Source organism: Canis lupus, chromosome 28 (genome assembly GCF_011100685.1).
Source record: "Canis lupus familiaris isolate Mischka breed German Shepherd chromosome 28, alternate assembly UU_Cfam_GSD_1.0, whole genome shotgun sequence".
NCBI lineage: Eukaryota > Metazoa > Chordata > Mammalia > Carnivora > Canidae > Canis > Canis lupus.
In genome coordinates this window covers 20,680,251-20,696,546 of record NC_049249.1, presented here as the reverse complement: position 1 = coordinate 20,696,546, position 16,296 = coordinate 20,680,251, and the positions used below count along the sequence as shown (strand labels likewise).

At 35.2% G+C, this 16,296-nt stretch overlaps 1 pseudogene; it reads left to right on the top strand.

Moving 5' to 3' along the window:
• Window positions 1-13,558: 13,558 nt before the first annotated feature.
• Window positions 13,559-14,222, top strand: LOC100687988 (annotated as a pseudogene).
• The last annotated feature ends 2,074 nt before the right edge of the window (window positions 14,223-16,296 follow it).

Genomic DNA, 16,296 nt, shown 5'->3' with positions numbered 1-16,296 from the left:
TATAAAGTTTCTTATTATATCTCCCAAAACTAATGAGAAGATTTAAGGTTACTTTGTTTTACTGTATTGATTATCTAGTTTTGTCTTTTCCTGTTCTCCTTTCTTTTTCTTTCTTTCTTCCCTGTAGGCTGTACACTATTCCAGCAGGAATAAGAGAGGCAAATTAACTTAAGTATTTGGAGCCTGGATATATAATTCAATCAGACTGAGAACAAAATCTCATTCTAGCACTTTACATGGACGACTTTCAATAACTTACATAATCTCTAAGCTTCATGCTACTATAAAATAATACCTACTTCTAACTGGCATTAGATTTTTAAAATTGCCCATCCATTGCTTATTTCTGATGGGTATGCCAATCATAGGACTCCACTTTGTGGCCTCTAAGTTTGAATATATGACCTGAACTGGACAATAAGGGAACTTTGTTCTCTTGACTATGGTAATTGGTTAATGGATAGATACATGACCCAATCAACATCAATAAAGTCACTATCTTGAACTTCCATGCTTAAAAATGCATGGGTGATTCTTCTTGATAGCTTTAAGTATCCACTTTCTCTGCCATATGGAAGAATCTGTTCTTAGCATGAAAGAATATATCAAAACAAAGAGAAGTGGGTAAAGAAAAAGTAGAAAAAAAAAAGAAAAAGAGTAGGCACTATATATATATATATAGTGCTCGATCCATTTTTACCCATTCTTTCTAAGTGCCTTGAAATGCTAAAATTGACTTGTTATCTTTGTTATGATTTTATTTCACTTGATTTAGTTAGAATTCAACTTATGTTTATGCTTGAAGAATCCTGACTAAAAGCATTATGTTGTAAAGTTGTGGTGGAAATTGAATAAAGTAGCATGTAAAGTGCTGTCCATAATGCCGGACACATGTTAAATATGCAGTCGATGTTAGCTAAAAAAATAATTTAAAAAATTATTGATAATGTTGGTATATATATATATTTTCATATTTTAAAATCTTTCAGGACAGTATTCTATATGTTGGAGATTCTCAATGATGTTCAAATGACTTCTTCCCTTTTCTTTGTACAATCAGAGAAACGATGTTAGAATGGAACTTGGGATCACTTGTATATAAATGTCTTTTTATATTTAGTCAACTATAACTATCTAGTTAATTCATTCTTATGATGGACAATTTTAGTATACAATCAATGGGACAAAATAGGAAACCCCAAAATAGAGCCATAGATACATAGTTCACTGATCTTTGATAATAAGGCAAAGTCAACTACATGAGGAAAAGAACCAGGTTTCTATCTTTTTTTTTTCCTTATTGAAGAGTATTGGTTTTTTTTTTATATAAATTTATTTTTTATTGGTGTTCAATTTGCCAACATATAGAATAACACCCAATGCTCATCCCATCAAGTGCCTCCCTCAGTGCCCATCACCCAGTCACCCCACACCCCGCCCACCTCCCCTTCCAACCCCCAGTTCGTTTCCCAGAGTTAGGTGTCTCTATGTTCTGTCACCCTCTCTGATATTTCCCACTCATTTTTCCTCCTTTCCCCTTTATTCCGTTTCACTATTTTTTACATTCCCCAAATGAATGAGACCATATAATGTTTGTCCTCCTTCAATTGACTTATTTCACTCAGCATAATAACATCCAGGTACATCCACATCGAAGCAAATGGTGGGTATTTGCTAATTACTCAGCTAATGGCTGAGTAATATTCCATTGTATGCATAGACCACATCTTCTTTATCCATTCATCTTTCTATGGACACCGAGGCTCCTTCCACAGTTTGGCTATTGTGGACATTGCTGCCATAAACATTGGGGTGCAGGTGTCCCGGCGTTTCACTGCATCTGTATCTTTGGGGTAAATTCCCAGCAGTGCAATTGCTGGGTCGTAGGGCAGATCTATTTTGAACTCTTTAAGGAACCTCCACACAGTCCAGAGTGGCTGCACCAGTTCACATTCCCATCAACAGTGCAAGAGGGTTCCCCTTTCTCCACATCCTCTCCAACATTTGTGGTTTCCTGCCTTGTTAATTTTCCCCATTCTCTCTGGTGTGAGGCGGTATCATTGTGGTTTTGATTTGTATTTCCCTGATAGCCAGTGATGTGGAGCATTTTCTCATGTGCTTGTTGGCCATGTCTGTGTCTTCCTCTGTGAGATTTCTGTTCATGTCTTTTGCCCATTTCATGATTGGATTGTTTGTTTCTTTGCTGTTGAGTTTAATAAGTTCTTTATAGATCTTGGACACTAGCCCTTTATCTGATCTGTCATTTGCAAATATCTTCTCCCATTCTGTAGGTTGTCTTTTAGTTTTGATGACTGTTTCTTTTGCTGTGCAGAAGCTTCTTATCATGATGAAGTCCCAATAGTTCATTTTTGCTTTTGTTTTTCTTGCCTTCATGGATGTATCTTGCAAGAAATTCCTGTGGCCAAGTTCAAAAAGGGTGTTGCCTGTGTTCTCCTCTAGGGTTTTGATGATTCTTGTCTCACATTTAGATTTTTCATCCACTTTGAGTTTATCTTTGTGTATGGTGCAAGAGAGTGGTCTTGTTTCATTCTTCTGCATGTGGATGTCCAATTTTCCCAGCACCATGTGTTGAAGAGACTGTCTTTTTTCCAGTGGATAGTCTTTCCTGCTTTGTCGAATATTAGTTGATCATAAAGTTCAGGGTCCACTTCTGGATTCTCTATTCTGTTCCATTGATCTATGTGTCTGTTTTTGTGCCAGTACCACACTGTCTTGATGACCACAGCTTTGTAGTACAACTTGAAATCTGGCATTGTGATGCCCCCAGCTATGGTTTTCTTTTTTAATATTCCCCTGGCTATTCGGGGTCTTTTCTGATTCCACACAAATCTTAAAATAATTTGTTCCAACTCTCTGAAGAACGACCATGGTATTTTGATAGGGATTGCGTTAAACGTGTAAATTGCCCTGGGTAACATTGACATTTTCACAATATTAATTCTTCCAATCTGTGAGCATGGAATATTTTTCCATCTCTTTGTGTCTTCCTCAGTAGAACCAGGTTTCTTTACAGAAATGTTTGATTCTAGGATTGTTGCAGGAAACAGGCATGATGAGGCTGGCACATCTTAAAGTGCCAGAAAATAATACAACATTTAAAAACAAAACATTGTCAAAAAGACACAGAGCCCAATATAAAAGAGCTTCTAGAGTCCAAAGTTGGAATAATTTGAATAATAGAAGCAATAAAGCTGTATGAATAATAACTCAAAATATGAAGGAATATCCAGAATTCCATAATGAAGTGAATGAAATGAATAAATAATTGAAAGAGAATAGGCAAATATCCTGTGCTAATTAATTCCAAATTATTTATGTGGATATTCTACCCTGAAGGATGTGAAGTGTTCCTCCTAATTTCTTAAGTGTAAGCTGTGCATAGTGACTTCTTTTTAAAAAGTACAATATGGAAAATTAAGGGGAAGAGTGTAAATTTATAGTGAAGAAATCTGACCAACACTACTTTGGCCAAGTTACCAAAGTCAGCATCAACAGTGATCAATTGTGTGGATAGTATATGTACCCTTGTTATGATGTAATGAATATGACAAGTTATCAATGTGGTCTGTCCCTCAGAAAACCCCAGTCTAATCATGAGAAATGGATAACACAAAACCAATAGGTAGACAATCAATAAAACACCTTATCAATACTGTTCAAAACTATCAAGGCTAATGAAGGCAATTCTAAAAAAAACTGCCAAGAGGATCCTAAGGACACATAACAACTAAATATAATGGTAAAATAATGGTAACAACTAAATGTACATAGTATTTTGGTTGGGATTCTGGGCCGGTAAAAGGATATTAGATAAACACTGAGGAAATCTTAATAAAATGTGGGATTTAGTTAAAAATGGCACGTTAATATTGGTTTATTAATTGTGACACATGGACCAAATTACTATAAGATGTTAATGATAGGTATAATTGGCTGTGGGATAAATGGAAACTTTCTGTAACGTCATTACAGGGTTTTTGTTGTTGTTGTTTGTAAATTTAAAACTATTCTGAAAAGTAAAATCTATTTTTAAAATTTAACTTCTAAAACTTGAAAAGTGGGGGATCCCTGTGTGGCTCAGCAGTTTGGTGCCTGCCTTCGGCCCAGGGCATGGTCCTGGAGTCCTGGGATGGAGTCCTGCATCGGGCTCCCTGCATGGAGCCTGCTTCTCCCTCTGCCTATGTCTCTGCCTCTCTCCCTCTCTGTGTCTCTCATGAATAAATAAATAAAACATTTAAAACAAAACAAAACTAAATTAAAACCTGAAAAGCAGCCATAAGATTTGAATGGTCATTTCACCAAAGAAAATATACAAAGGTATGAAAAGATGCTGAATATCAGTCATTGGGGAACTTGAATTAAAACCACTGACATATGATTACATACTCGTTACAATAACTAAAAAGACCAGCGAAGGTCCATTGTTGATGGAGATGCAAAACAACTAAAGCTCTCATACATTGCTTGTGGCATTGTACAGTGGAAGAGCCACTTTGAAAAAGAGCTTGTAGGGCAGCCCGGGTGGCTCAGCAATTTAGCTGAGCAGATCCTGGACACCCTGGATCGAGTCCTGCATGGGGCTCCCTGCATGGAGCTTGCTTCTCCCTCTGCCTGCTTCTCCCTCTGCCTGTGTCTCTGCCTCTGTTTCTTGAATAAATAAAAAAATCTTAAAAAAAAATAAAAAGAGCTTGTAGTTTTTTTATATGTAAACATATCTCTAACATAAAGAACCATAATTACATTCTTACCTATTTATATAAAAGAAGTGAAAAAAGATTCACACAAAGGCTCATTGAGTTTTCATAGCAAATTCATCCATAATATTAAAAATTGGAAATAATCCAAATGCTTATCAACTAATAAAATAAGAAATCAGTGGCATACTGACATTGTAAAATCCTACTTGACACAGGAAAGATAATGTAACAAGATGGATGAATTTCAAATGGATTTTGGTGAGCATAAAAAGCCACACACTAACAATTAAATACTGTGCAATTTTAGATATTAAATTAAAAAAATAGCTCAAGTTTACTAACAGAAAACAGATGAATGGTTGCCAGGGCTTGGGATTCCAGGGAGAAGATTAAATGCAAAAGGACACATGGATATTTTTTTGATTGATATAGTCAATAGCATGATCATGATGGGGATTATATAACTGTGTTTGTCAAGGCTCATCAATTATATACTTAAGATTGGTGTGTTTTATTATATGTGAAGTATACCTCAATAAACCTGACCTTAAACAAAAAAGCAAAGACACAAAATGTGTAAAACAAAAACTTCAGGAGAGGAAAACTCTGATATATGAAATGGAAAACACACTATGGAATATTAACAACAGATTATGTACTGCAAAAATAAAAGATTATTGAACTTAAATAGCAACTAAAACTATCCAAAATAAAACACAGAAAAATAAAACTATAAAGAATAAGCAGAGCTCATTGATGTATGTGAATTCAAATATTTTAATATATGTTAAACTTAGGCCCAAGGAAGATAGAAGAGGGGATATTTAAAGAAATAATTGCATAATATCATTATGTTAATTTGTGAGTAAAGTATAAATTCAGTTTCAGAGAGCTTAAGGAAACCCGAACACAAGAACCTTGATGAAAACTCACTGAACCTTGATGAAAACATCACAGTAAAATAGCACAAAACCAGTAAAGATAAACCTTAAAAGCATCCTCTAAAACAAATGAGAAAGAGTTCATAAACCAGCAAAAGTGACATAATCACTACAATTATCAATTTATCCAAAGGAAATCAGAAAAAGTAGGAAAATGTAGGAAAGAAGAAATAGACAAAAAGAAAACAAAGAGCAAAACTGTGGCTTTAAATTTAACTATAACGATGATTACATTAAATGTAAACATTCTAAAAACTTTAATCTAAATGCAGAGATTGTCAGGTTGTACAGAAAATCAAGAGTCAGTTTTATTCTGTTTACAAATAACCCACATTAAATATAAATATATAAATTGTTTCAAAGTAGATGGGAAGTAGTACAGTGTACTAACACCAATCAAAAGAAATCTGTACTACCTATATCAATCTCAGAAATACCAGAAATGAATATTATCAGGAATAAATAGTACCATAATATTAATGGTAAATGGATAATGTATCATAACCAAAGGCGTTTATCCTAGGAAGTCCATGTTGGTGAGACATTTGAAAGTTAATTATAATTAATCATATTAACAAATTTACAATTGAAAACTGCCTAGTTACTTCAAAAATGCAAGAAGAAAAGCTTCTGACAAAATTATAGATGTATCTAATGATAAAAAAAACCCTCAGACTATTGGCAACCTAGGAATAAAATGTCCTTAAACTAATAAAGGTTGTGAATAAAAACAACAACAACAAAACTGTCTACCATCACATGAAATGGTAAACATCAGATAGTTTTTCTATAAATTTAAAATTATGGGAAAGATTTCCAGTCATTGTTTCTATTTAACATCATATTAGATAATATAGTAAAACCAAGAAGAAGAAAAAAAAAGCATCATGATTAGAAAAGGAAGATTTAAGGCTTATGGGCATTACATGGAATCTCTAAATAAACTCCTAGAACTAATGTGAGTATAGTCAGTTTACAAGATCAACATAGAAAAATCTGTCATATTTCTACATACTAGCAACAAATATATTTTGTGTTGAGATATTTTGAAATATGATAAAAAATTGTGAAAGGGCTATGCACTGAAAACAACAAACTACTTAGGGAAATTAGGGAACACCTAAACAGAAATAGATACTACTCTCATCAATCAGAAAACTTAGTATTAGTGTATCCATTCAAACTGATGTAGAACTTCAGTAAATGTTAATAAAAAATGCCAGTAGCATTTTTTTTTTCCTTCAAAATTTCCTCCTTAAAGATAGTGGAAAATTCAACCAAGTAGAGAATAAAATTTGGTTCTATCCTGAGTTCTTGAAGTTTTAAAGTATGAGTCACCAGGTTTTTGCATAAGGGTTGAAAGTAAACATATTCTACCAAAACCTATAGCTGTAAGAAGTCGAAGCAAACATCAGTTCAGAACTTAGTCAAACAAGATCAGTATTGAGGACAGCCCCAGAACATGCCAATGGATATTAAATATTCAGAGTTGGCAGAAAATAAGTAAAACCAAAACTATAGACATCTTAGCACTGTGATTTGAACCAGACTTCGTTTTAAGGTATATGTAAGTTAGAAATTTCTTAGAGAACTCTATCAAATTAGAGGCAATTGAGTTCAGGAACAAAATAATGTAAAATGTATCCTTGGTAACTAAGCTTACCTGACATCATGAAGTTGTCACTAGTTCAAATTAAAATATATATTTTCTTTATAATTTGAGATGACTCCACACTTGTCATTCACTTAAGGTGTTCAGAAATATCACCTTAATGAAGTAATCAAATAATTATTTCTGGTGTGAGAGAAAATATGGAAAGTTACTTTGAAGATATACTCTGTTGACTCTACTTACTGGATTTAGCCTGGTTGATTCCCACTGTGTTAAAAATCATTTTGTCAATTAAAAATTCATATATTCTTGTTACTTTAATAGTGTAAAATCCCATAATACTAATGCTAACCTAGGGACACAGGGCTAGGTGAAGCGTTCTTAGACATGACCCCTAAGCACAACTGAAAATGATAAAATGATAAATTGGGCTTCATCAAAATTAAAAACTTTTTCAGTAAAAAAGCCTTATTATAATGTAAATACTATACATTGGGACACATTATCTACATACCATATATCTAGCAAAATTCTTATGTCTAGAATACATGAAGAAATTTGAAAATGCAACACTAAAAAAATAAAATCCGCTGGTAAATGGGCAAAAGACTTGAATACTCATTTCACCAAAGGGAATACTAATATATTACATAGAAACAATCTATGTTTTATTCGAGTTCCAACAGAAGAGATTAGAAAAGGCACAAAACTTAAGAAATCATGACTGAGAATTTCCCAAATATGGTTAAATTTGGACATTTAAGTTCATGAAGCTCAAAATTCCCCAAATAAAGTTATCCTTAAAAGATCTTTTTCAAGACATACTATAATAAAACTATATAAAATCAAAGACAATTTTTTAAATTGCAAAAGAAAATAGAAATAGTCATATATAAGGGAACCATTACAAAGCTACAAGTGTATTTCTCTGCATTAAGCTTTCAGGCAAATGGAGCATGGGTGAAGTATCAAAGTGCTTTAAAAAATAATAATCTGTACACCAAGAATACTTTACTCAGGAAAGTTATTCTTCTTAAATGAAGGTAAGATAAAAGCTTTTACAAACAAAAGCTGAGGAGTTTATCACCACTAGATCTGCATTACAAGAAATGTTAAAGGTGGTTCTCTAAGTTGAAACAAAACTCTAGCAATCCGAAAACATAGGAAAGTAAAAAAATTCACTGTACAGGTAAGAATACAGTCAAATTCAGAATACGGTAATATAATGATGGTATGTAAATCACTTTTTTACTCTGGTATAAAAGCTAAAGGACAAAAGCATAAAAAATAACTATAGGTACATTAATGTGTTAATGGATACACCATATATTAAAGATGTAAATTGTGACATCACTTAACAAAATACACTGGGAGGAGTAAAGTGCAGAGTTTTTGTATGTGGTTAAAGTTCATTTGTCACCAGTTTAAATTAGACCATTATACCTGTATGAGGTCTTATGTAAGCCTTGTGGTAATCACTAATATAAAATATGTAGCAAAACATAAAAAATACAAACAAGGGACTTAAGATTACTGGTACAAAAATCATCTAATTACAAAGAAAATCGGCAAGAGCCAAGAGTGGAAAAAAGGAAGAAAAAGAACTACAGAACAGTCAGAGAAAAATAAAATGGCAATATATCCTTACCTATCAATATTTACTTTAAGTGTAAATAGATTACTTCTCAAATCAAAAGAAATGACTGGATTAAAAAAAAAAGCTATCCATATGCTACCTACAAGACAATTTTTTTAGGGCACACAGGCTGAAAGTGAAGGGATGAAAAAGAATTATTCCATGCTAATGGTAACCATAAGAGAGCAAAAGTGGTGCTATTTAAATCTGACAAAATGTTAAATCAAAAACTGTCGAACAAAAAAGTCACTATAAAATAATGGAATCAATTCATCAAAAGGATATAAAATTGTAAATACATATACACCCAATATCACACACACAAATATGTAACAGAAATAAAAGAAGTAGTTAACAATATAATAACAGTAGGAGATTTCAATACCTTATTTTCTGTTGGATAGATCATCCAGACAGAAAATCAATAAGGAAACAACAAATTCGAACAAAACTATAGACCAAATGAACCTAATAGACAAATACAGAACATTACAGTCAACAGCAACAGAATACATATTCATTTTAAGCACACATGAAACATTCTCCAGGATAGATCATATATTAGGTCAGTCACAAAGCAAATCTTTATTTTTTTATTTTTTATTTTTATTTTTTATTGGAGTTCAGTTTGCCAACATACAGCATATTGCCCAGTGCTCATCCCGTCAAGTGCCCCCCTCAGTGCCCATCACCCAGACACCCCAACCCCGGCCCACCTCCCTTTCCACTACCCCTTGTTCGTTTCCTAGAGTTAGGAGTCTCTCATGTTTTGTCAACCTCACTGATATTTTCACTCATTTTCTCTCCTTTCCCCTTTATTCCTTTTCACTATTTTTTATATTCCCCAAATGAATGAGACCATATAATGTTTGTCCTTCTCCAATTGAATTACTATAAAGCAAATCTTAACAAATTTAAGATTGACATCATTTCAAATGTCTTTCTGATCAGAATAGTATGAAACTAGAAAACAATAACAGGAGAAAAAAATAGAAAAGTCATAAAAATGTGGAAATTAAAATACAAATACTTCTAAACAACGGGTGGGTGAAAGAAGCCAAAAATGAAATGCTAAAAATTTGAGCTAAGTGAAAATAAGAACATAGTCTACTAAAATTTAAGGTATGAAACGAAAGAATTCTAAGAAGGAAGTTTATTGCAATAAAATATCTACATTAAGAACACATAAGAATTTCAAATTTCAAATTCATATGTCATATGTCATTCATATGTCAAAGAATTAGAAAAGAACAAATGCAATCTGAAGTTAACAGAAAGAAATTGTAAAAATCAGAACATAAATAAATGAAAAAGATACTAGAAAATGGTAGAAATGATGAATTGCAACTAAAGGGTTCGTTTTTTAAAATAAAATTGAAAAATCTTTAGGCTAAAGACAAAAGTAGACTCAAAATTACAAAGAAGAGGGGACATGTACTACAGCAGTTGGAATGTCCCATATGATACCACAAAATACAAAATACAAAAGATTGAGAATTACGAACATTTATGTCAACAAACTGAGCAATTGAGAAGAAATGAATAAATTTCCAGAAATATAAAACCAATACTGACATGAAGAAAAAGGATGTCTAAACATATTAATCATGAGTAAGGAGATTGAATCAGTAATCCAAACCTCCCAAAAAATTAAAGATCAAGGGCTGATGTCTTTACTAGTGAATTATAACAAACATTTAAAGACAAGGCCAACAGCATCACCTTAATTCTAAAACCAGACAAAGACCCCACCAAAAAGAATTATAGACCAATATCCCTGATGAACATGGATGCAAAAATTCTCAACAAGTTACTAGCCAATAGGATCCAACAACACATTAAGAAGATTATTCACCATGACCAAGTGGGATTTATCCCTGGGATGCAAGGCTGGTTCAACACTCGGAAAGCAATCAATGTGATTGATCATATCAGCAAGAGAAAAAACAAGAACTATATGATCCTCTCAATAGATGCAGAGAAAGCATTTGACAAAATACAGCATCCATTCCTGATCAAAACTCTTCAGAGTGTAGGGATAGAGGGAACATTCCTCAGCATCTTAAAAGCCATCTATGAAAAGCCCACAGCAAATATCATTCTCAATGGAGAAGCACTGGGAGCCTTTCCCCTAAGATCAGGAACAAGACAGGGATGTCCACTCTCACCACTGCTATTCAACATAGTACTGGAAGTCCTAGCCTCAGCAATCAGGAAACAAAAAGAAATAAAAGGCATTCAAATTGGTAAAGAAGAAGTCAAACTCTCCCTCTTTGCAGATGATATGATACTGTACATAGAAAACCCAATAGACTCCACCCCAAGATGGAGTCCACTCATACAGTAATTCTGCAGTGTGGCAAGATACAATATCAATGCCCAGAAGTCAGTGGCATTTCTACACACTAACAATGAGACTGAAGAAAGAGAAATTAAGGAGTCAATCCCATTTACAATTGCACCCAAAAGCATAAGATACCTAGGAATAAACCTAACCGAAGAGGTAAAGGATCTATACCCTAAAAACTACAGAACACTTCTGAAAGAAATTGAGGAAGACACAGAGAGATGGAAAAATATTCCATGCTCATGGATCGGAAGAATTAATATTGTGAAAATGGCAATGCTACCCAGGGCAATTTACACATTCAATGCAACTCTATCAAAATACCGTGGACTTTCTTTCTTTCTTTTTTTTTAATGTTTATTTATTTATGATAGTCACAGAGAGAGAAAGAGAGAGAGGCAGAGACACAGGCAGAGGGAGAAGCAGGCTCCATGCACCGGAAGCCCGATGTGGGATTCGATCCCGGGTCTCCAGGATCGCGCCCTGCGCCAAAGGCAGGCGCCAAACCCCTGCGCCACCCAGGGATCCCTACCGTGGACTTTCTCTAGAGAGTTGGAAAAAATCATCTTAAGATTTGTGTGGAATCAGAAAAGACCCTCTATAGCCAGGGGAATATTAAAAAAGAAAACCATAGCTGGGGCATCACCATGTCAGATTTCAGGTTGTACTACAAAGCTGTGGTCATCAAGACAGTGTGGTACTGGCACAAAAACAGACACATAGATCAATGGAACAGAATAGAGAACCCAGAAATTGGCCCTCAACTCTATGGTCAACTAAGATTCGACAAAGCAGGAAAGACTATCCACTGGAAAAAGGACAGGCTCTTCAACACATGGTGCTGGGTAAATTGGACATCCACATGCAGAGGAATGAAACTAGACCATTCTCTTACACCATACACAAAGATAAACTCAAAATGGATGAAAGATCTAAATGTGAGACAAGAATCATCAAAATCCTAGAGGAGATCACAGTCAACACCCTTTCTGAACTTAGCCACAGCAACTTCTTGCAAGATACATCCATGAAGGCAAGAGAAACAAAAGCAAAAATGAAATACTGGGACTTAACCTAGATAAAAAGCTTCTGCACAGCAAAAGAAACAGTCACCAAAACTAAAAGACAACCTACAGAATGGGAGAAGATATTTGCAAATGACAGATCAGATAAAGGGCCAGTATCCAAGATCTATAAAGAACTTATTTAACTCAACAGCAAAGAAACAAACAATCCAATCATGAAATGGGCAAAAGACATGAACAGAAATCTCACAGAAGAAGACATAGACATGGCCAACATGCACATGAGAAAATGCTCCACATCACTGGCCATCAGAGAAATACAAATCAAAACCACAGTGAGGTACCACCTCACACCAGTGAGAATGGGGAAAATTAACAAGACAGGAAACAACAAATGTTGGAGAGGATGTGGAGAAAGGGGAACCCTCTTACACTGTTGGTGGGAATGTGAACTGGTGCAGCCACTCTGGACTGTGTGGAGGTTCCTCAAAGAGTTAAAAATAGACCTGCCTTACGACCCACCAATTGCACTGCTGGGGATTTACCCCAAAGATTCAGATGCTGTGAAACAGCGGGACACCTGCACCCCGATGTTTATGGCAGCAATGTCCAGAATAGCCAAACTGTGGAAGGAGCCTCCGTGTCCATCGAAAGAATGAATGGATAAAGAAGATGTGGTCTATGCATACAATGGAATATTACTCAGCCAGTAGAAACAACAAATCCCACCATTTGCTTCGATGTGGATGTACCTGGAGGTTATTTATGTGGAGTGAAATAAGTCAATCGGAGAAGGACAAACATTATATGGTCTCATTCATTTGGGGAATATAAAAATAGTGAAACGGAATAAAGGGGAAAGGAGGAAAAATGCGTGGGAAATATCAGAGAGGGTGACAGAACATAGAGACACCTAACTTTGGGAAAGGAACTGGGGGGGTGGAAGGGGAGGTGGGCGGGGGTGGGAGTGACTGGGTGATGGGTACTGATGGGAGCACTTGATGGGATGAGCACTGGTTGTTATGCTATATGTTGGCAAATTGAACTCCAATAAAAAATTTTTTAAAAAAAGACAAGGCCAATATTATCCTCGTATCAAATCAAGATAAAGACACTATAAGAAAAAGATACATTAATATTCCTTATAAACATGCATTTAAAAATCTTCAACAAAACAATAATACAAATGCAATAGTGTACTAAAAGGATCATACATCATGATTAAAGGCAATTTATTTCTTTGATGCAAGGATGGCTTAATGCATGCAAATCAGTGAACATGATTCGCCATATTAACAGAATAAAGAATGGTCACATGATCAGTGGGAGTAAAACCAATCAGTCTCTGAGCAGCAGCCTGCCTGTGGCTGCCAATGATTTTTGTGGTCAGTGTTGCTTTCATCAGTCTACAGCACGAGGAATATCTTTATGAACCTCTTCAGGGATCTTTTTGGCAAAAAGAATGTACACATTCTCATGGTACACTTGGATGTTGCCCGCAAGACCACCATCCTATACAAGCTAAAGCTGGATGAGATCATGACCACTATCCTCACCACAGGCTTTAATGTGGAAATAATAGTATAAGAATATCAGCTTCACTGTGTGGGATGTGGAAGGCCAAGACAAGATCTGGCCTCTGGTGCCACTACTTCCAGAATGCATAAGGTGTCCTCTCTGTGGTTGACAATAACAAAGATGATGTGAAAGAGGACTATAAGTAGCTCATGAAGATGCTGGTGAAGGATGAACTTGCAACCAAGGTGTTTGCAACCAAGCAGGACCTCCCCAATTCCATGAATGCAGCCAAGATTATGGACAAACTGGGTCTGCATTCCCTGTACTGTAGGAACTGGTAGATTCATGAGACATGTGCAACCAGTGGGAATGGGCTCAATGAAGGACTGGACTGGCTGTCCATTTAGCTTCAGAACCAGAAGTGAGCTCTGCTCCCCAGCCCCCTCACAATCTCTCCTTTCACTTTGCTTTACCTGCCCATGGTGTGAGTGCCAGAAACTGTCTCCTTGGTTGGTCACAGTGTACTTCACCATGCCATAAATGTGCAGACTCAGCTTGCATCCAGGGATTTAATTTAATGTAAATATTTTGTGTTCCCAATAATGCAGTTTCTGGTACTTCCATGCAGTATTGCTCAACTTTTTGTTTTGCTTTGTTTTGTTTTTAAATTGTAACAAGAGAGTCAACCCACTCTTCAATAGTGAGTAAGGGTTTTAGTCACACAGAGCCTCCAGACGTTGCTATGTGGACCAAACTGGCACTCCTTCTCTGGGCATTAGATCTGTTTTGAGATCCATTTGAGTGGTTGGTTTTTAGCCTGAACTCAATACATTTTTAAAATAGTTAAAAATACAAATTAAGTAGAACACACAGAATGGAGAAAAGTGCCTAGTATAGGTTCTGCAGTAGTGGCCTGAGTCTGGTCCACCAGTGGACATTTTCCCCTCAGGAATGTGAGGCCATGATACATTCTGCATGGTCACAATAATGTCTCTGTGATTCACCCTGCTTGGATCATTCCACATCCCCTAGCATTTGTGCTTGTACTTCTGCTTATACAGCCACTGGGCTATGGGGCTGCAGCTACCATTCATGGACCCCTCAGAGGGACCTGGTCTTCCCTGGGTCAGCATGGGCACTCTGGTTTGCTTTGGGCTGCCTGGGGTCTCACCAGCAGAAGGATGGGTGGGCCAGTAATCCTAGAACCTCAGTCCTTGAATATAGGAGCCCCCGTCTACATGTGCTTTCACTCCCTCAGCCTGCAAGGGTCAGGCTCACCATCAAAATGATAACCTCTACTTTTTCCTTTTGTATTTTGATAAACATTGGAGAAGTGGAGCTGTTAAAGTTTATCTTGGGGAAATCTTCAGGGCTGGTTTATTTGGCATGGTGGTACCTCTTATTGCTTTCAATACACAATTAGTAATCAACTGATTTTTATACTTGTTTTCAGTTTTCATTTCAACAAACAAGTACTGTAATTATAGCTACTAGAATAAAATCTTTTGATTATTAAAAAGAGGAAAATCAAATGATCATCTCAGGATATGCAAAAAAAATTGGCAAAATTTAATACTCTTTATCATAAAAATGTTTAAAAAGTTAGGTTTAGAAGGAATGTACCTCAACATAATAAAACTCACATAGGTGAAAAACTCACAGCTAGTATATTCAGTGGTGAAAAGCTGAAAGTTTTCCCTCTACGATTGGAAACAAAACAAGGATTCCCATTGTTACCACCTGTATTCAATGTACAAAATGCTATCCAGAACAAGTAGGGGAGAAAAAGAAAAAAAATGCAAACTGTAAAGGAAGAAGTAAAATTGTCTATTTTCAGATGATATGATCTATAGAGAAAACTCTAAAAATTCCACAAAAGAACTCATTAAAGCTAGTAAATTCATTAAAGTTCCAGGATACAAAATTAGCATATAGAAACCAATTGCATTTCTATACATTATCAATGAACTATCTGAAAAAGAAATGAAGTAAACAATACCATTTACAATAGCATCAAATATAATAACTTAAGAACAAATTTAACCAAGGAGGTGAGATATCTATATACTGAACACTAGAGAACATTGATGAAAGAAATTGAAGAAAGATATTCTGTGTTCATGGATTGGAAGAACAAGATAAAGTCATTTTAAGAAACTTAAGAACACTTAAGAAACTTAAGAAACCTACGAACACAGCAGGAGGCATCACACTTCCTGATATCAAACTATATTATAAAGCTATCATAATGAAAACCATATGGTATTGATGTAGAAAGTCACATAGATCAATAGAAAGGAGTAGAGAATTAATAAATCCATGCATATATGGTCAATTAATTTTTAACAAAGCCAAGAATATACAATGTGGAAAAAATAGTCCCTTCAATAAATGGTGTTGTGAAAACTAGATATCTAACTTTCAAATTGAAAGCAATGAAACTGGACACTTACGTTGCAAATATACAACAATAACCTCAAGATGTATTGAAGACTTAAA